At 43.4% G+C, this 20954-nt stretch overlaps 1 long non-coding RNA gene across 2 annotated transcripts in view; it reads right to left on the bottom strand.

The window, feature by feature from the left end:
- Positions 1 to 20954, bottom strand: part of LOC138785473 (uncharacterized) — a 33278-nt gene that overhangs the window by 1626 nt on the left and 10698 nt on the right. The window contains exons 2-4 of one of the 2 annotated variants that reach the window (XR_011362110.1): positions 9725 to 9825; positions 3686 to 4003; positions 2753 to 2842 (exon numbers count right to left, since the gene is read on the bottom strand). This is a non-coding gene — a long non-coding RNA (uncharacterized lncRNA). The remainder of the gene's footprint in view (positions 1 to 2752; positions 2843 to 3685; positions 4004 to 9724; positions 9826 to 20954) is intronic. The other variant, XR_011362109.1, reaches the window with a different exon arrangement.

Below are 20954 nucleotides of genomic sequence, written 5' to 3'. Positions count from 1 at the left end.
GTCACCTGAACGCTGATGATCTAGGTGCAGGTTTTCTTGCCACTTGGGACGCTTGTGGCAGAAACTGATGAAGTGGCTACTGTCACCACAGTAATAGCACAGACCATTGTGTCTCCGGTGTTCTCGCCTGGTCCTGGCGTCCAATAGTCCCAGCTGCATGGGCTTGTCCTCATGAATATCAGGGATGACAACAGAGTGTTTGACAGAGCAGGGGACAGAGGTCTTAGAAGGGTCAGAGCCTACTTTTTCGATATGTCTGTCACGGAGTCTACGGTCTATGCGAATAGCCAAATTCATGGCCTGCTTAAGGGTGGAAGGATCTGGATGTCCTGTCCAGGCATCTTTAATGTCATCAGATAACCCCTGCTTAAATTTGCATCTAAGCGCTGGATCATTCCATCCGGATGGAACGCACCACTGGCGGAACTCTGCACAATACTCCTCCACCGGTCGCTTGCCCTGTCTCAAAACTGTCAACTGCCTCTCAGCTGCTGCTGCCCTGTCAGGGTCATCGTAGAGTAACTCCAATGCAGAGAAAAACTGATCTACAGAAGACAGTTCAGTGGCATCTGGAGGCAAAGAAAAGGCCCACTTCTGCGGAGGTCCTTGTAAGAGTGACATAACTATGCCCACTCTCTGGCTCTCATCCCCAGAGGACCGGGGACAAAGTCTGAAAAACAACTTACATCCCTCTCTGAAGATTTGAAAGGCCCTTCTCTCGCCTTTGAACCTATCAGGAAGCTGCACAGGAGGTTCTGGGGGAGCAGCAGCAGATAGCATGGCATTTTGGCCCAGGAAAGACTCTACCTGCTGCACCCGTTGCGTAAGGTCCAGAACAAGCTGGTTGAGACTTTGCATTTGCTCAACCAGAGCTTTCATGGGGTCCATAGCAAGGTGGAGAGAAAAAAAAAAAAAGTATGGCTGGTTATTCTGTTAGGATCCGGACAGCAGGACAAGACAAGACAGTGAGCCCTAAGCTCAGCCCCGCCCACTGTCCTCTACCTACTTGCCACAATCCGCCCTAAGATGGCGGCGAGCAACTGGGCGGCAGTCCCTGCACTGGCTAGGTGGGACACAAAGACAAGACAGACAGACAAAACACAATGAAGAATAGTCGACAGTCCGGGTCACAACAATCGGGCAGCAAAAGTACAAAATCACAATCCAATAAGCAGAGTCAAAAAACAAGCAATATGGTCAGGGGCAGGCGGCTAGCAAGGAAGGTCAGAACACAAGGCAGAAGGGTCAGAGAAACAACAGATAATAGCAAAAACTCAAGCAGGCAGAGACTAAGTCAATAACCAGCAATGATATCCAAGAATGAGGTAGTTATATAGGAGGCCAGGGTTCTGATCCAGAACATAATTGGACCATCCCCCTGATCTCCAAGCACAGACAGCTGAGAACAAAACAGATCCACTGGCAGGAAGACCTGTCAGTCACAGCAGAACCAAAACACAGAATAACCCTGAAATGGCCAGACAGAACTCAGCAGGTGAAGTCAGGTGTGTCTCCCAACCCAGGTGAGCAATAAACCAGAGTTCACACACAGCAAAACAAAACACAGAAACAGGATACAAGAAAATCAGTGCCTTCTCGGCCGAACAGCACGAGCCGAGGGGCGCATAATGCTCTGCAGAGATACCATCCTGACAGGCACTCCGATGCTCGTTTAATCTTATTTTAACAGGTCTCATCGTCTGTCCGATATAAACTTTCCCACAGGGACATTTTAACATATATACCACCTGTTTAGAATTACATGTATGCCACCCCTTAATTTTAATCGGGTAACCCTTTGTGGGATGCATAACTTGGTCCCCCTTAATTACGGCACTACAGTTTTGACATGCTAAACAAGGGAAGGTACCAGTTTTCTTTGCTCTTAGGAATTTCTGTCTCGTTATTTTATTCTTCCGCATATCTGCTCTCACCAGATAATTGGCCAAAGTTTTACCTTTCCTGAAAATAAATCTTGGGGTATCCCCAAACAGTCTCCCAAACTTGGGATCAGCCTGTAGGAGCCCCCAATATTTAAGAACAGTCTTTTTCACCATATTCGCATGACCATCATATGTTGTAATGAACATAGGTTTGGAACTATCTTTTTCGCTTTTCTTTTTCTTCCTAATTTCTTGTTTAGTTTTCTGTCCAATTTCTTCTCCAGCCTTTTCTACTTTTTGTACATCATACCCTCTCTCGATAAATTTCTTTGCCATCACTGTTTTCTTCATCTCATACTCCTCATCTGTACTGCAAATTCTCCGAACACGGGTAAACTGGCTACACGGGATCCCTCCAAACACTTGGGGTGCATGACAGCTATCTCTTGCCAATAAATTATTGCGATCTGTGTCTTTCGAAAAGAGAGTGGTTCTCAAACTACCATTTGTTTCCTTAATCACTTCTACATCCAAATAATGGATTTTTTGTAGATCACATTCCAACGAGAACTCTATGAATGCGTGTCTCTGGTTGAGATAGTGGACGTACTGCTCCAACTGCTCTTTCGAGCCCTTCCACACCAGGAACACGTCGTCCACATATCTCAACCAGAGAACAACACACCCACTGAGCTCATGAGACCACACATAATCTTCCTCAAATTTGTTCATGAATATGTTAGCGAAACTTGGTGCTACAGGGGACCCCATCGAAGTCCCCTGTAGCTGGAGATAGTAGTCCTCCCCAAACCTGAAATAATTTTTCTTGAGGATAACATCCAGCAAATTGGTCAGGAATCTAATCTTACCATTTTCTAAGGTAGCATCTCTACAAAGTTGTTCTCTTACTGCAACGATGCCTTCATCTGTGGGGATATTCGTATACAAAAATTTAATATCTAAAGTACACAACCAAGTATTGCATGTCACATTTAGATTCATAATTTTATCCAGGAACTCATTAGTGTCTTTTAAACAATAGGACAACCTAGATACAATTTTTTGGAGGTAGCTATCTACATATACAGCTAGAGGGTGAAAGATGGAATTAATCCCCGATACGATCGGGCTTCCGGGGGGAGTTTTTAGGCATTTATGCACTTTTGGCAGTAAATATAGGATGGGTACCCTTGGTGCATTATTTTCTAAAGCTCTTTTAATTTCTACGTCAATCCATCCCTCATTCATTGCCTCCTCTAGCAACATGTCGATCTCTTTTTTAAATTGTCCAGTCGGGTCTCCTGTCAGTTTTCTATACACTTTGTCATCCTCTAACTGTCTTGTCGCCTCATTTACATATTGTTCTTTGTCCTGTATCACTGTCGCCCCCCCTTTGTCAGCTTTTTTCACCACTATTCTATCGTCATTCTGTAGTGCTTTTAGTCCCCTCCATTCCTCTTTTGTCATATTCTGTCTTAGCTTACATTTCTTGGTATCCCAATTATTTAACACATTAGTGACAGCTTGCTGAAAGCTATCCAATAGAGTATTTTGTATCAATGGATCGAACTGACTTTTTTTCTTTAACACACTAGGAATCTCATCAGTTACTCCTCCCCTTTTTGCTCTATTAATGTCAAAGAAATACATTTTCAATCTTAGAGTACGGCATAATTTATAAAAATCAACAAGGAAGTCAAACTGGTCAGTCTCATGAGTAGGCACGAAGCCCAGTCCTTTATTGATTACACTTTTCTGTGCCTCATTTAGCTTAACCGATGAAATATTGATCATGAGCTCACCTTTCAGTTTTTCTTCTTGACTCCTGTTGTGGCACTCTTTTGATTCACTCCGGATGAATCTGAATCGCTCAGTCTCCGTCTTAGGCCCCCTTTCTTTTGTTTTTTGTCTAAAAAAGGCTGGTTTACTTTTCCTCCTTTCGCACCTTTTGGCACTGTTCCCACACTGCGATTATCGTTGTCTGTGGAGAGACTTTCAGAACTTTCAAAAACTCTCCGGTATGTACCTGTTTTTCTAATTTTCCTCCGTTCCTCAGCCCATGTGTACACTCTGTCGAGCTGGTAGTCATGGGTGTCATGCTCAAACGTAGAAATCTTGACCTGTACGATAGAAGCTTGTAACAGTGATGGCAAAGAAATTTATCGAGAGAGGGTATGATGTACAAAAAGTAGAAAAGGCTGGAGAAGAAATTGGACAGAAAACTAGACAAGAAATTAGGAAGAAAAAGAAAAGAGAAAAAGATAGTTCCAAACCCATGTTCATTACAACATATGATGGTCATGCGAATATGGTGAAAAAGACTGTTCTTAAATATTGGGGGCTCCTACAGGCTGATCCCAAGTTTGGGAGACTGTTTGGGGATACCCCAAGATTTATTTTCAGGAAAGGTAAAACTTTGGCCAATTATCTGGTGAGAGCAGATATGCGGAAGAATAAAAAAACGAGACAGAAATTCCTAAAAGCAAAGAAAACTGGTACCTTCCCCTGTTTAGCATGTCAAAACTGTAGTGCCGTAATTAAGGGGGACCAAGTTATGCATCCCACAAAGGGTTACCCGATTAAAATTAAGGGGTGGCATACATGTAATTCTAAACAGGTGGTATATATGTTAAAATGTCCCTGTGGGAAAGTTTATATCGGACAGACGATGAGACCTGTTAAAATAAGATTGAACGAGCATCGGAGTGCCATAAGGAATTATGCCCAAAAAATTAATAAAAAAGGAGAAAGAACAAAATTTTGGAGAAACCAGTGTTGTGAGGCATTTTCATCAATGTAAACACCAGGTTAGCAAATTAAGATGGATGATATTAGAAGAGGTAGAGTGTGTTGATGGTGGACAGACACAGCGCAAGCTGTTACAACGTGAAGTGTATTGGATTAATAAAATGGAAGCACTGAACCCGAAAGGGTTAAATGAGGCATGCAATTTCAGTGTCTTCTTATAAAAACCATGATGTGAAAACAAGAGGGATTTTTATTCCGTTAGATTTATGTTGTTTTTCCATGATGTCTAATTTATTTTATGTCTATTTTTAAACAGATCTCAGATCTCGCAAGAGGTCGGGATGTACTTATTGGTGATGGGTTACACATGTGTTAGGCTTGACAAAGGGCAGGGCCGGTTTTAGACTAGATGTGGCCCTGGGCAAACTTAAAGGTGGGGCCCCAAATGCTGAAATATTTTAGCAACAATTTAAGGTCCCCATACATGTTACTCTTTTGTTGGTGGTACCTGTTGCTCCTGGTGGGTTCGGCCATCAGTGTAAGGTGTATGGGGCTCTCTGGACAGTTCTCTGACAGATGATATCAGTGGACATAGGGGATCAAGCTTGATGGAAAATCAATGCCCAACCTCTTTGTTCTAAGAGAGATAAGCCGCCATCAGATCTGTATGGCTATGGCTTTACCCTCTCATAGAAAACACAGGAAAACTCAGATGTGCCAAATTTCTGTGTATGGGGAGGACGGGACCAGATGGGAGAGATAATTGTCAGCTGAAGGATTGTTCAGCCAGCAGTTATTGGAAGTGTACGGCCACTTTTAAGGCTGTATTACACGGCCTGATATTCTGCAGAAGTGAGCGCCAATCTGGTAGAATGGAGCTCGCTTAGAGAGCCTACTACAGCAAAAGCTATGGAGGAGATTTATCAAACTGGTGTAAAGAAGAATTGGCTCAGTTGCCCCTAGCAACCAATCAGATTCCTACCTACTAGTGATGTGTGTGCAATCCTTGCTGTATATAGTAAATAATAAAGATATATATACTACCTGATCACGTTCCCCGGTGTCCTCAGGCCATGTCTGTGATATATACTACCTGATCATGTTCCCCGGTGTCCTCAGGCCTTGTCTGTGATATATACTACCTGATCATGTTCCCCAGTGTCCTCACAGAGCAATAGCGTCCTGATTCGGACAATTTTCGCTCCATGTATTAGGGCCCTTACTCAGTTCAGAAGTTTACATGCCGCTACATGTCAGGACCGCCGCTACATGTCGGGACCGCAGCTACATGTCGGGACCGCCCCTACATGTCGGGACCGCCCCTACATGTCGGGACCGCCCCTACGTGTCGGGACCGCCCCTACGTGTCGGGACCGCCCCTACGTGTCGGGACCGCCCTTACATGTCGGGACCGCCCCTACATGTCGGGACTGCTGCTACATGCCAGGAATGCCGCTAAATGCCAGGACTGCCCCTACATGCCAGGACTGCCGCTAAATGTCAAGACTGCCCGCTAGTGGTGTAAATACAAGAACTATTTATATGAATTGCTTTAAAAAAATAAATTAAAAAAAATCACTATAATCAGGACCAAATATTACCTCCATACCGTTATTGAAGAAAACACACTATATATAGGCCAATATTACCACCATAAAAGTGACCGCCCCATAATGACTCTATATACACTATATACAGACCAATATTACCGCCATAAAGTGACCACCGCATAATGACTCTATATACACTATATACAGACCAATATTACCGCTATAGACTGACCACTGTATAATAAATGACTGTATATACACTGTATACAGACCAATATTATGTGGCTGTCACCCTATGGCTGTACTATTGGTGTATATAGTGTATATTTAGAGTCATTATGTGGCAGTCAATCTATGGCAGTAATGACTCTACGCTATATACGCTATATACAGACCAATATTATTGCCATAGGCTGACCCCTGTATAATGACTTTATATACACTCTATATACAGACCAATATTACCGCCATAGAGTGACCACTGCATAATGACACTATATACAGACCAATATTACCGCCATAGAGTGACCACTGCATAATGACTCTATATACAGACCAATATTACTGCCATAGACTGACCCCTGTATAATGACTCTATATACACTGTATGCAGACCAATATTATGTGGCGATCACTCTATGGCTGTACTATATATACTGTACTGTACTGTGGCTGTACTGTATATAGTGTCATTATGTGGTAGTCAATCTATGGCAATAATGACTCTATATATACGCTATATACAGACCAATATTAATGCCAAAGAGTGACCACTGCATAATGACACTATATACAGACCAAAATTACTGCCATAGACTGACCCCTGTATAATGACTCTATATACACACTATATACAGACCAATATTATGTGGCGATCACTCTATGGTTGTACTATTGGTCTGTATATAGTGTGTATATAGAGTCATTATGTGGTGGTCACTGTATGGCGGTAATATTGGTCTGTATATAGTGTCATTATGTGGTAGTCAATCTATGGCAGTAATGAGTGTATATATATACGCTATATACAGACCAATATTAATGCCAAAGAGTGACCACTGCATAATGACACTATATACAGACCAATATTACCACCATACAGTGACCACCACCTAAAGACTGAATACCACCTTATTTTTTTCTCAATAAAATACACCGTATTGCCTTAGTGATGTCATCATACACTATACATAGGAGCTGCAGCAATTACATAGGACTGATGAGGCCGGAGAATGGCTGCAGCTCCTATATACAGTCTATTCACCTCAACACTTGGAGTCAGCAGTGCCTATACACACACACCATTATATATATATATATATATATATATATATATATATATATATATACACACACACACACACACTCACACACCCATGAAAACACATTATACAGATACAAACCATCCAGTCCACACACTATACACAGGACATGTAACACACACTGCATTCATGCATTATACACCTACATTCATACACATTACACACTACATGTACAGAATACTTACTCCCTCTAGCATGCTGGTTGTAGTGGTGAATCCCCCTCATGTTCCTTGCAGCAGCAGGCTGTCATCCTCACCCATCAGCCCTCTCCTCCATCGTCCCGACAGCTCCACACCAGAGCAGGAAGTCACGTGCAGTGAGAGGAGCTGGAGGGAGGGGGAGGGGGAGCAGACACGGAGCCCAGCGTCCTGCAGCCTCTGCATGACCCCTGATAGCAGCAGCCAGGGATCATTCCCAGACGCTGCAGGACGCTGCCTGTGCTCTCCTCTCCTACTGGAACTGCGGTGGGGGGCCCCTGGGGGATGGGGGCCCTGGGCATTTGCCCTGCTTGCCCCCCCCTAACGCCGGCCCTGACAAAGGGAGCTGTTGCTCCTGAAACGTCGCGTACTTCTCATGGAAGTTAGACTTCTATTCCCGTCCGGGAACTGCGTCCTGATGGCTACAAGCTGAACAAGGACGCATGCTAAAAGACTCTGCTACTATTTGCCACTGGGTGATGTAACGTTTAATTGACTTTACTAATTGCGAGACATGTAATTGTCCTTGAAAAATATGAATGAAAAATGAAGTCATAAGCAATTGAAAATCAGAAACTGGTGTGAAGTGTGTTCATTTCTGCTTTATATGGACACTGCGATAGCCATCTGTACAGCATAGTGAGTGAGGAGACAATGACGTCCAGAATGCAGCACAGTGACTAATGGAAATGGCAGAGTGCAGGCAGACGATGGTACACTGACATAGCCGTCCGTACAGCACGCTGAATGAGGAGAAAATGGCGCCCAGAATGCAGCACAGTGACTTTTATATGAGATGGTCATGGGATTTTAGCAGCCAATGAGACCCCTACACCTCAGCAATGATGTTTCTGCTCTGCACTGATTGGCTGGCAAAAAGGCGCTTGAACGCAAACTTGAACGCTAACAGTAAAACGTTCAATTCAGTTCGAGTTCAAGAAAATCGAGATGTTCGACTCGAACCTAACTTTTCTCGAACAGTTTGATCAACACTAATTACAGACAGCAGCAGCACTGCCCTAACACTGTACAAATAATAATATTGTATCTTTACTTATATAGCTCCAACTTATTTTGTAGTGCTGTACGGAGATTGTAGTCACTCATATTGGTTCCTGTTTCCAATGGGGCTCACAAAGTTTTGGAGTGTGCGATAAAATCCATGGAAACCAAGGGGGCATACATGCAGCTGTTATCCTTTTTGGCATTTCATCCCAGGAGCCCAACACCATAAAGTAACATGGCTAACCTCTGTGCCATTCACAACATGGCTATCAGCTCCTGGTCTCCTCCATGTTATGCTGCCCTTACTGCTGCAGTTTCTACTGGGCTCAGATGTTAGCTCCTCCTACAGGGGTGCAGCTTAAAGAGAACCTATCACCTGAATTTAACTGTCCCTATTCTAAAAGTTTATCTCTCCCTAAGTACAGTATATTCATGAAGATACAGACTGCCTTTGCAGTCTGTATCTTATACTTTACCTAATCCTTTTTAACTGTGTAGTATGGCCAGTGCGTGACAGTGAAGAAAAACGTGAATAAATGAAAAACTCGGACAGAAAATTAAATAATTATACTTACAAATGTTATTAAAAAAGTCATTCAAATTGAATTAAGGAATAATAAAAAGAAAAAAATCATCTATGATTGCTTCTCTTTAATCAATGTGGATGCATAATCCAACCCACCTGATGACTTATTGTTTCCTCACTGGAAGGAACAGCAAACAGACAAGGAACGTGACATAACAGGAAGTAAAGACAACACAGGCAGAGTGATCATGTGACTGAGCCTGAGAACACAATAAGAGCTCTAAATAATAAATGAAAGTGTATATAGAACATACAACAGCCAAGTAGTCAATGCAATGCTAGTTTATTGAAAAATCCTGGACAACCCTTTTATTATTAGGTATAGTAGCCAGACTGAAATATTTATAACAGTATAAAGTGTAAATATAAAACTGTAAAGGTAAGTGTTTACAAAATAACACATAGAACACTACTGAAATAACTATTAACTTACCTTGGCTCTAATCCTGAAGGAGCAGTGGGTCTAAGACAGGAAGCAAAGTAAACTGACCTGCTGCTGGGGGCTTCAGTTCTTGTCTTCTTATCATGTGTAGGCTGTGCAGAAAACATGTAAATTAGCCCATTATGAAGTGGAATCTAAATTTGTGTCAAATGGAGAAAGTCACAAATAAGGATCTTTCCATATTGAGTTTTTGCAGTGTCCAGCTGGGGCGCCACATTGCATACCTCTGCTCTATAGTGGCATTCATCATACATAAACTATGAAGGTGAAATACTGTAGACTGTGTAGCATACCTCTTATTGTGTGGATACTGCTCTATGGAAAGGTGGGCCAAAAAAAAACACCTGATGATGAAAATCATTCAAATGCAGGCCAAAATTACACACCTTTAGTTTTCATCGGATGATTGGGGTCTTTGGATACATTTGCTGTAAGCATTGGAGATTTCTTGTCACAAATGTTATGCTATATTTATGTTACACCATAAACCGACACTATACCCATGTGTAAAAGCATTTTTAATATAATCTACTATACCACAAAGCACCCTTCCTTTCTACAAAAAGTCTGAGCAGCATGTATTCTGATCACTCTGCAAGCTGATAATCTGTCTCATCTCTCAAGATAAAAGTAAAGAATGCAAGGCACAAATGAAGAAGTAACTGATAAATGGAGAAAGAGACATTTTTCTGATAAAATACATTACAGCGAATGTACCAGTTCAATCTGCATTATAAGATTTTCATATGACCTTATGGGTGCCGCTGCACTGATTCTGCTGGTGTGGTACTTTTTCAAATTGGTCGCACGGTTCTCGGAATCTTTGACTTTTTATAAATATGAAAATAAGGTCGCTTTACGCACTGGAAGTGGCCCCAGCGCCACCAGTGCACAGATATGTCCTCCCCAAAGGTGATGCAAGCCTTCTCTGTTACCTCCATCCCACCTTCCTTTTCATGACTGACTTGGCCCTGCAACAAGAAATTCTTCTCAAACGTCCATCTATTCAGCGGGTAAGAGAATGCGTGGCTCGAGAACGAGATCAGGCTGGACATTAAAAGGAAGGCAGAACTGAGATAACAGTAAAGGCTCACATCACTCGGGCCGCTGAGCCTTCCTCTAGTGCACAAAGCGACCTCATCTCCTTATTTATAAAATGGCAAAGATCATGAAAACCGGGCAGATGATTTATAAAAGGACTAGACCAGCGGAATCAGCACAGCGGCGCACATAAGGTCGTTTAAAAAGCTTATTATGCAGATTGAACTGGGACATTTGCTTTAATAACATTTGCTTGCACTATAGATTTATACACATTTTGTTGAAATAGCAACGTCCATTTAAGGTTTTATATGAGAGACGATAACTGGCTGATTGGTGGGGTCAGACCACTGAGACCCACAGTAACCATAAATCTTTTCTTTCTCTATTCCAAACATAGCCAAGTGCTGAACTGGGCTATATCCAGAAGTCCCATAGACTGTGAAAAGGGTGCGCATGCGTGCGGGACTCGAGACGGACGTGCGCCGCTGAGCTCCAGGCCGCGCCGGCCGCTGACAGCCATCGGAAGCTACTATAAGCGGGCTACCCGGTCCTTGCAGGTGTGGGAAGGTGCCCTGACTCCCGAGGGAGAGTTTAACAGCCCGGATGGCCACCAGAACGAGCAGGAGAGGCGGCGGACAGTCCCGGGCTGGCACGGGCCCGGTGACGTCACAAAAGAGGGCGGAGCAGAAGCAGAGGGAGACGGCCGCCGCCATTACCAAGAGCAGGAGCAGCGTGTCGCAACCCAGCTCCCCGCAGCTACAGCCAACCAGCAGCAGGTCTGTGGATATGAGCACCCCTCACCCCAGAACCCCTAGCCCTCAGTCTGATATATTTGGAGACAATTCACAGACATCCTCCATGGACAGAGCTATAGCAGAATTACCATTCAGTCAGTCCAGTCCTGAGGTACAGGAGGGGGAAGATAATAGTGTGGACGGAAGGGGGCCTACAGGGTCCACTGACTATTCTGGGGACAAAGTTCTCATTGCACGCTTCTATGTGTTATTGCAAAAAGAATTGGAGAAAGCATGTGCTAAGATAACAGCAAACTCCCCAAAAAGAAAAAAGCATATGCACAAAGAGGTAGCACATCACAAAAAATACTTTATTATAACATTATAGAAAATATCATGACAAAAAACTATGCAGGAGTAAAGCAATAAGGGAGACAAACCCCAAACACTACCCTACATTAAAAACACTTAAAATGTCAACATAAGACCTGCCGGCGTACCAGCCAGATCTATAAAACCACATTGACCCCGGACCATATGAATAATATTGAAGTATAACAAAGCTGTCCAAGTAGAGTCCCTGTAGCAAGTAACATCACACACACTGTGGTATAGGTATTGGACAGAGAAGTCAAAGCGATCACCATATGTAGTCCTACAATATAGAGAGCGGGTCAGATAGTCACCCCACGCGTTCCGCCGCCGAGCGGCTTCCTCTGGGATGTGGGTAATGGGGTAAGGGGCACACTATATATACATGTAAAACATGTGGAGATAATTCCCAACCTTAATGAGAGCATGTGCAGGAGAATCCAGCGTTCAGCGAAGACGGTCGCCATCTTGGAATGCTGCGCGTGCGCAGAACATACAACATGACGAACACAGGAGGCAATATTACATGAACTACAAGAACATGGCGACCAAAACTATGAGCAAGGTACCGTGCCGGGAAGCAAGACATAATGCCATATACAGAAAACTGTGGCGTCTAGTGATAACCTTAATAATTAATAAAAACCTTAATGATAAAGAGGAAATGTTCCTTAAGGTTTGGCGGCCCTGGATGTTATATTTAGATCCGACATTGGCTACTGGGAGAGTTGCTTAATTGGTATGGGGGATAGGGGACAGGCTCACTGGCCCAGAAGTTTGATCCTGTGGATAAGGAATAACCTTTAATTTTTGGGATAACTCTTTTAATGTTTAAGTCAATGTTTCCCAAAATGACTATGCTTCAAATTGGATTTTGGGGTTTCAATTTAGTTTTGCACCAATAATTACTAAACAATTAATGTCTTGTAACAAATTGGTTTCTATCTGAGAAAAATCAGTGACCACATAGAGAGGATTAACACATATAGTAGAGTAATAGAGTAATAAAAATTAGTTTATACTTTGCAATACAAAGACTATATATATATATATATATATATATATATATATAATTACCTTTTATTTTTTTTACAAAAGACTATGGACAACTTTTTATTTATTTTTATCATTGCATTGTCCATATTACTGTGCAAAAAAACATTCTCCACCATAGGTCTTTATTAAAAATGTTGCTGCAGCCTGCGTGTTAACTTCGATCAGGTGATGAATCAGGTTAGAAGGTTGTTCAGGAAAGGATAAAGATGGACTGGAGACTTCAGGAAGTTCCTCTGACAGGTATATGTGAAAGCATGCTTGCTGTAGAATTAAAAGTGAGTGTCTGTGGCTATACAATATGTCTGTTCCTAGGTGTTCCTATATGTCACTAAAGCCAATGCGTGCAATATGTACATATCCTACAAAATCAAAAAGACAGAGGACCAAGGATAAGACTGAAGACCAAAAATCCCACAGATGCTAGTTTGGATTTGGGTTTAGGCAATTATAGGTCAAGTCAATACCATAAACTCTTTCATGTTCCCCAAACCATCTCTGAACAATTTTACAGCGTGGCAGTGTGATTTATCTTGCTGAAAGAGGTTGCTGTTATTACAGAACACAAGTTTCCATGTTGGGATGTACTTAGTCACACCCATAGCAACCACAATAAAAACATCATTTGTTAAGATTAATAAAAAAAAACAAAAAAACAAGGAAGATTTTTATACCTTTTATATATCTGTTTTATTTTGTGATTGAACAGTTAAAGAGGACCTGTCACCCTTCCCCAGTGGAGCCCTGGATACTTACCCTTTGCTGGAAGTCCCGCTCCTGGATCTGGTCCCCAGACGCAAATATCAGCGCCTGAAGCTGAGCGCACGCAGTATGCTAATTACCTGAGATGAGTCCGATGCCCATAGAGAATGACTGGAGCCGTCATTCTCTATGGGTGATGGACTCATCTCTGCGCGCGCGGCTGCCGACGGCAATATTACCGTCCCGGGACTGGGTCCAGGAGCGGGACTTACAGCAAAGGGTAAGTATCCGGGGCTCCACCGGAGGGGGATCTCTGCGCCGGAATGCCGGGTGACAGGTTCCCTTTAAATGTAATAATGCAAGTTGCATTATTTCACATCTGCATCAGAGCTCTGTTTAGCGCCTCAATAACAGATTCCATCACAGCAAAAATAACACCTAGGCAGGGCTTTCTTTCCACAGAAATAAAACCTAAGCACAGCCCTGTCAGGTCAACGGGGTCTGTATGGTTCCCCATCATACACCAGATTTGGCCAAGCATCTAAGTTTCCATTATAGAGAATGCCACACCGCGGATGTAAACAGAGCCCAAATAGATAATGTAGTTTGATCATATTTAGTAAAATGAAACAATGGCACTGTTGTTTTAATATAACACAAAGACATACAATGATAAATGGCTTGTAATTGTCTTTTGAAAAGATTATGCTTTTTAGTAAGAGCAGAAACATTTTAATAGTCTGTAAAGAATAAAAAAAAATGTAATTTTTAGATAAGTACAACCCACACATATTTTTCTAAAAGGCTGACAAGAGATAATTTGTTTTTAGGGCGTTCACCATGTGGCAAAACTGACATGTTATCTAAATTCCTCCAGTTTATACATTACAACCATCCCCATCCATTAAGGGTATTCCCTGTCCTGGCTGGTGGTGAGGCGATGCCCACTGACTCTTGAGGAATTGCCACATAATGGGTACCTGTACTGACTGACCTGTTGAAGTGTGAAATGGCCCCAAGGCCGTAGAGCCACCAGACACAGCTCTCCAATCTTTAGGGCCGGTTCACACTGAGCAAACACGGCGCAATTCCGCGGCGGAGAGCTCCGCTGCGGAATTGCGCCATGTTTGCTCAGTGTGAACCAGCCCATAAAGGAGAAATTCAGCGATTTTTAAAATTCGGCAGCAGAGGGGAACTTGATTAAAAGTACGAAAGTACCTCTCCCTGTGCCCGCGGTGGTCGGAGGGACCAAACTCGGGACCCCCGCCAGAAGGCGCTTTTCCCCCCGAGTTGACGTCACAAGCCGGAAAAGGCTTGTCCTGGTTGATGAACTGGCCACTTCAGTCACTGATTGGCTAAACAGCCAGTCCCACAGCTTACTACGGGCATAGGGAGAGGTAAGTTCGTACTTGTAATCAAATTCCCTCCTGCTGGATTTTAAAGATCAAAGGATTTCTCCATTAAATCTTTGGTCCTGGCATCTAGGCATTGGGGTGGATCCACAGTGGCATATAGTCATGTTGCCTATGCCCTCTTCCCTGCCAGTCATGCTTGATTGGCATCCTGAGCACTGGTCTTTGCATTATGTTTTCAGTGCTCAATCTGCCAATCAAGGGTGAGTGGTCATGTGGCACAATCCACCAATGAACCAAGCACCAAGAAATATATTATAAAGTAAGAAAAATGCAGAATTTAGGCTTTACAGCTGGGTAGAGAAGTCCTCGTATAGAAAGGGGGTGTCAGTATCACATTAAGGGTAGGTTCACATGTACCGGATGCACAGCGGATTTCTAGCTGCGTATTCGCAGGGAGACCTGCTGTGGACCCCTGCCCAGTAAACTCTATGGGCAGACAAACTCGCAGCAGGATGCACATCCCACAGCGAGTTTGTCCGCAGCCCACCCCGTTAACCCCACCACCACCCCCGCCGGAGCCTATACTTCACCTGGTCCCCGCTCCGGCTTGCTTAGGGGCTCCCGATGTCTTCACGTCCTGCTCAGCCAATCAGTGCGCTGTTGCGGGGCAGCGTGCTGATTGGCCGAGCGGGACATGCCGAGAACCCCCGAAGCAAGCCGGAGCGGGGCCCAGGTGAAGTATAGGCTCTGGCGGCAGGGGGGTTAACGGGGCGGGCTGCGGACAAACTCGCAGCGGGATGTACATCCTGCTGCGAGTTTGTCTCTCTATACAGTTTACTGGGCAGGGATCTGCAGCGGATCTCGCTGTGAATATGTAGCGAGAAATCTGCTACTGATGCGTTATGTGTGAACGTACCCTAAAACTAACTTAAGACTAGCAGTGATTGGTTCTAGCCCTTTGGGCATAGAGGGTTAAACCAGGAGATTACTGGTCCTTACGAAAAAATCACTTAGTGCAGGATTACTTTTCAGCATATTACATTTTGAGCTTTCATTGATTAGGCAGAATTGGGTAACTTAGGATGAAAAATGAAACTTCAAATAAATGTTCATAATTTAGTAAATAAAAAAAAACACATAAAATTTTACAAGCGTACCAGTCACTTTCCACTGCATCCCCCTCCACTCAACTTTTAAGCTTTCTTTTTTTTTTTTTTTTGTAATATCATTGGTTGAGCCCAAATGTACCCCTTAATGTAACAGATACATTCTGCATTCTGAAGTGTATTTCATGCAAGATACAGTTGACCTCCTCTCTTGTTTTCTAACTTAACACTTATGACATTTAAAATTACTTGTGAAAGTATTGTCTAATAATTGTCTTGGATAACCTAATCTTCAAATCTACTCCAGTTTATCTATTCTTTCTCAATCACTGGCTTTATCCACATTTACAACATTAAAAATTGAGAAAACATACTGACCTGCAGAATAAAGACTAGGGGGGATTTACTAACAAATCTAAAAACACGATTTTGTCAAAGATGTTTTGGCATAATTTCCAATCTAATCTAATGTGTTTAGTCAAATTTATGTAAATTGTCTAATAGCATAGCAAATGTGTCTTAAAAATAATGGTCTTTTAATTAGTCTAATAAATTCACCTGGTTCGGAGCAGACGTAGCGATGCGCCAATATATGCGACTTTTAACCTCTTAACGATGCATGACGGGTATACCCGTCATGCGGCCGTTAAGAGTAAACAGAGAGGGCTCCCGGCGTGAGCCCTCTCTGCAGCGCGCGTTCCCCGGTTGCTAAGTGCAGCCAGGGACCGCGTGTATTAGCCGGCGCGGCCGATCGCCACGGCCGGCTACTTAACTATTCAAATGCCGCTGTCAAAGCTGACAGCTGCATTTGAATAGCAGCTGTGCCCCCTCTCCCTGGTGTCCAGTGGGGGATCTCCCCCCCGCGATGCGATCGCAGAGGGGAGATCCGTTCTAATGAGCCGGCCGGGGCTCAGCGTCGGAATGACGCTGATCCCGGCTCGGCAATCTATTCAGATGGTCTGCAGCAGACCATTATAATAGAGCACCGATCTGATGGATCATTGCTCTATTATATACATAGGATTGATCTCAATGGGAGATCAGTTCTGTTTATATAGAAGTCCCCCAGGGGGCTTCATATTACTGTAAGGGAAAGTGAAAAAAAGTTTTTTTATTAATAAAAAATCCCCTCCACTAATAAAAGTCTGAATCACCCCCCTTTTCCTATTTTACAAATAAAAATAAATAAATAAATAAACATGTTTGCTATTGCCGCGTGCGTAATCGCCCGAACTATTAATTAATCACATTCCTGATCTCGTACGGTAAACGGTGTAAGCGCAAAAAAATCCCAAAGTGCAAAATTGTACATTTTTGGTCGCATCAAATCCAGAAAAAATGTAATATAAAGCGATCAAAAAGTCGCATATGCGCAATCAAGGTACCGATAGAAAGAACACATCATGGCGCAAAAAATGACACCTGACACAGCCCCATAGACCAAAGGATAAAAGCGCTATAAGCCTGGGAATAGAGCAATTTTAAGGAACGTATATTTGTTAACAATGGTTTTAATTTTTTACAAGCCATCAGATACAATAAAAGTTATACATGTTACATATCGTTTTAATCGTAATGACTTGAGGAACATATATAACAACTACGTTTTTCCATAGGACACGCGGCAAAAAAATGAAGCCCCCCCAAAGAAAAATAATTGCGTTTCTTTTTTTCAATTTCACTGAGCATATAATTTTTTTCTGGCTTCGCAGCATATTTTATGGAAAAATTCTGCCTGTCATTGCGAAGTACAATTAGTGACGCAAAAAATAAGGGCTCATGTGGGTCTGTAGGTGTAAAATGCAAGTGCTATGGCCTTTTAAGCACATGGAGGAAAAAACAAAAACGCAAAAACGAAAGTTAGCACAGTCCTTAAAGGGTTAAAAAATTGAGCAGTTAATAAATTTAGCTAAAAAAGAATTCTGGTGCACTTTCGATCTAATTAAAAACAAAAAAATCTAATTCAAAAAGTCGCATCTAATTTGGATAGTCTTGTCTAAAAAAGCTTCATAAATTCATATTAGATTTATTTTGAGCGCAAACTAGATATATTAGGCAGGGCTCCAGATGGCGACCAAAATGGTCGCCAATGCGACTGATATCTTGCAAATGGCGCCCATTTGCGACTGGCCCCGGCGGCGGCTGTCTCTTTAAGGACTTCCGCACGCTGCACCGAAGCACGTGGCGCCTCTGCAGCCGTCCGTCCAATGAATGACGGACGTGCTGGATGACGTGTGCGGGGACACGCTTCTCCAGTGACGTCATCCAGCACGTCCGTCATTCATTGGACGGACGGCCGCAGAGGCGCCACACTCCTCCAGCGCCTCTCTCCCGCCTCTCCTCACCCGGCGGTTCTTCAAGTGCACCCCAGCGGCACCAATTTGTGGATAGTGTGTGTGAGTACAACCGGAGGGACAGCAGGGGTGGCGGCCGGCCACTAATCTGTGTGGGGGGACCGCGGCCTGGGCGGCTGATTGGTAGTGTCTGTTGTGATGGCGGCCAGGTGCGGTAGTCAGTGCGTGTGGGGTGCGGGGGGGGGGTATGCATAGACTGCACAGTACCACTTCCCTCAGTGTCTGTATGTATAGACTGCACAGTACCACTTCCCTCAGTGTCAGTATGTATAGACTGCACAGTACCACTTCCCTCAGTGTCAGTATGTATAGACTGCACAGTACCACTTCCCTCAGTGTCAGTATGTATAGACTGCACAGTACCACTTCCCTCAATGTGTGTGTGTGTATATACACTGCACAGTACCACTTCCCTCAGTGTCAGTATGTATAGACTGCACAGTACCACTTCCCTCAGTGTCAGTATGTATAGACTGCACAGTACCACTTCCCTCAATGTGTGTGTGTGTATATACACTGCACAGTACCACTTCCCTCAGTGTCAGTATGTATAGACTGCACAGTACCACTTCCCTCAGTGTCAGTATGTATAGACTGCACAGTACCACTTCCCTCAATGTGTGTGTGTATATACACTGCACAGTACCACTTCCCTCAGTGTCAGTATGTATAGACTGCACAGTACCACTTCCCTCAGTGTCAGTATGTATAGACTGCACAGTACCACTTCCCTCAATGTGTGTGTGTGTGTATATACACTGCACAGTACCACTTCCCTCAGTGTCAGTATGTATAGACTGCACAGTACCACTTCCCTCAGTGTCAGTATGTATAGACTGCACAGTACCACTTCCCTCAGTGTCAGTATGTATAGACTGCACAGTACCACTTCCCTCAGTGTGTGTGTATGTATACACTGCACAGTACCACTTCCCTCAGTGTCTGTATATACACTGCACAGTACCACTTCCCTTAGTGTCAGTATGTATAGACTGCACAGTACCTCTTCCCTCAGTGTGTGTGTATATACACTGCACAGTACCACTTCCCTCAGTGTCAGTAGGTATAGACTGCACAGTACCACTTCCCTCAGTGTCTGTATGTATAGACTGCACAGTACCACTTCCCTCAGTGTCTGTATGTATACACTGCACAGTACCACTTCCCTCAGTGTCTGTATGTATACACTGCACAGTACCACTTCCCTCAGTGTCAGTATGTATAGACTGCACAGTACCACTTCCCTCAGTGTGTGTGTATGTATACACTGCACAGTACCACTTCCCTCAGTGTCTGTATATACACTGCACAGTACCACTTCCCTTAGTGTCAGTATGTATAGACTGCACAGTACCTCTTCCCTCAGTGTGTGTGTATATACACTGCACAGTACCACTTCCCTCAGTGTCAGTAGGTATAGACTGCACAGTACCACTTCCCTCAGTGTCTGTATGTATAGACTGCACAGTACCACTTCCCTCAGTGTCTGTATGTATAGACTGCACAGTACCACTTCCCTCAGTGTCTGTATGTATACACTGCACAGTACCACTTCCCTCAGTGTTTGTGTATGTATACACTGCACTTAGTGTCAGTATGTATAGACTGCACAGTACCTCTTCCCTCAGTGTGTGTGTATATACACTGCACAGTACCACTTCCCTCAGTGTCAGTAGGTATAGACTGCACAGTACCACTTCCCTCAGTGTCTGTATGTATAGACTGCACAGTACCACTTCCCTCAGTGTCTGTATGTATACACTGCACAGTACCACTTCCCTCAGTGTCTGTATGTATACACTGCACAGTACCACTTCCCTCAGTGTTTGTGTATGTATACACTGCACAGTACCACTTCCCTCAGTGTCTGTATATACACTGCACAGTACCACTTCCCTCAGTGTCAGTATGTATAGACTGCACAGTACCACTTCCCTCAGTGTCAGTATGTATAGACTGCACAGTACCACTTCCCTCAGTGTCTGTATGTATATACACTGCACAGTACCACTTCCCTCAGTGTCTGTATGTATATACACTGACTCAGAACCTGACTTGTAGACCACCTCACACATTCTAGTGGACTGTATATTGTTGTCAAGTTGCAAGCTTTTAAGTTCAAGTTCAGAAGAGTAAGCCTCATTAAAAGGCTAGCCAAGTGAAGCTGAAGTACTGAGTCAGGCTGTATATGGTTGTCAAGTTGCAAGTTTCCATGTTGAACGTTTTCAAACTAAGAAAAGAGAGAATCTAAAGGAGGATGCTGCCGTGGCCTCTGCACACAGTAAGTCCCATTTAACATAACATTAATTTTACATGTTTTAAAATGTTGGCGACCAAATATTCTATTTGGCGCCTAAATTTTTCAGGTTAGGAGCCAATGGCTCCTAGGTAAATTTTTTAGTCTGGAGCCCTGTTAGGCTAAAAACAGGCGCAATTAGTTTGATAAATGTCCCTCAAGATGTGCATTTCCAGGGGAAATGTTAAATGACCCAATGGCGTTT

Source organism: Dendropsophus ebraccatus, chromosome 3 (genome assembly GCF_027789765.1).
Source record: "Dendropsophus ebraccatus isolate aDenEbr1 chromosome 3, aDenEbr1.pat, whole genome shotgun sequence".
Taxonomy (NCBI): Eukaryota; Metazoa; Chordata; class Amphibia; order Anura; family Hylidae; genus Dendropsophus; species Dendropsophus ebraccatus.
The sequence above is the reverse complement of the archived record's forward strand: the minus strand, read 5'-3'. Positions and strand labels throughout refer to the sequence as shown.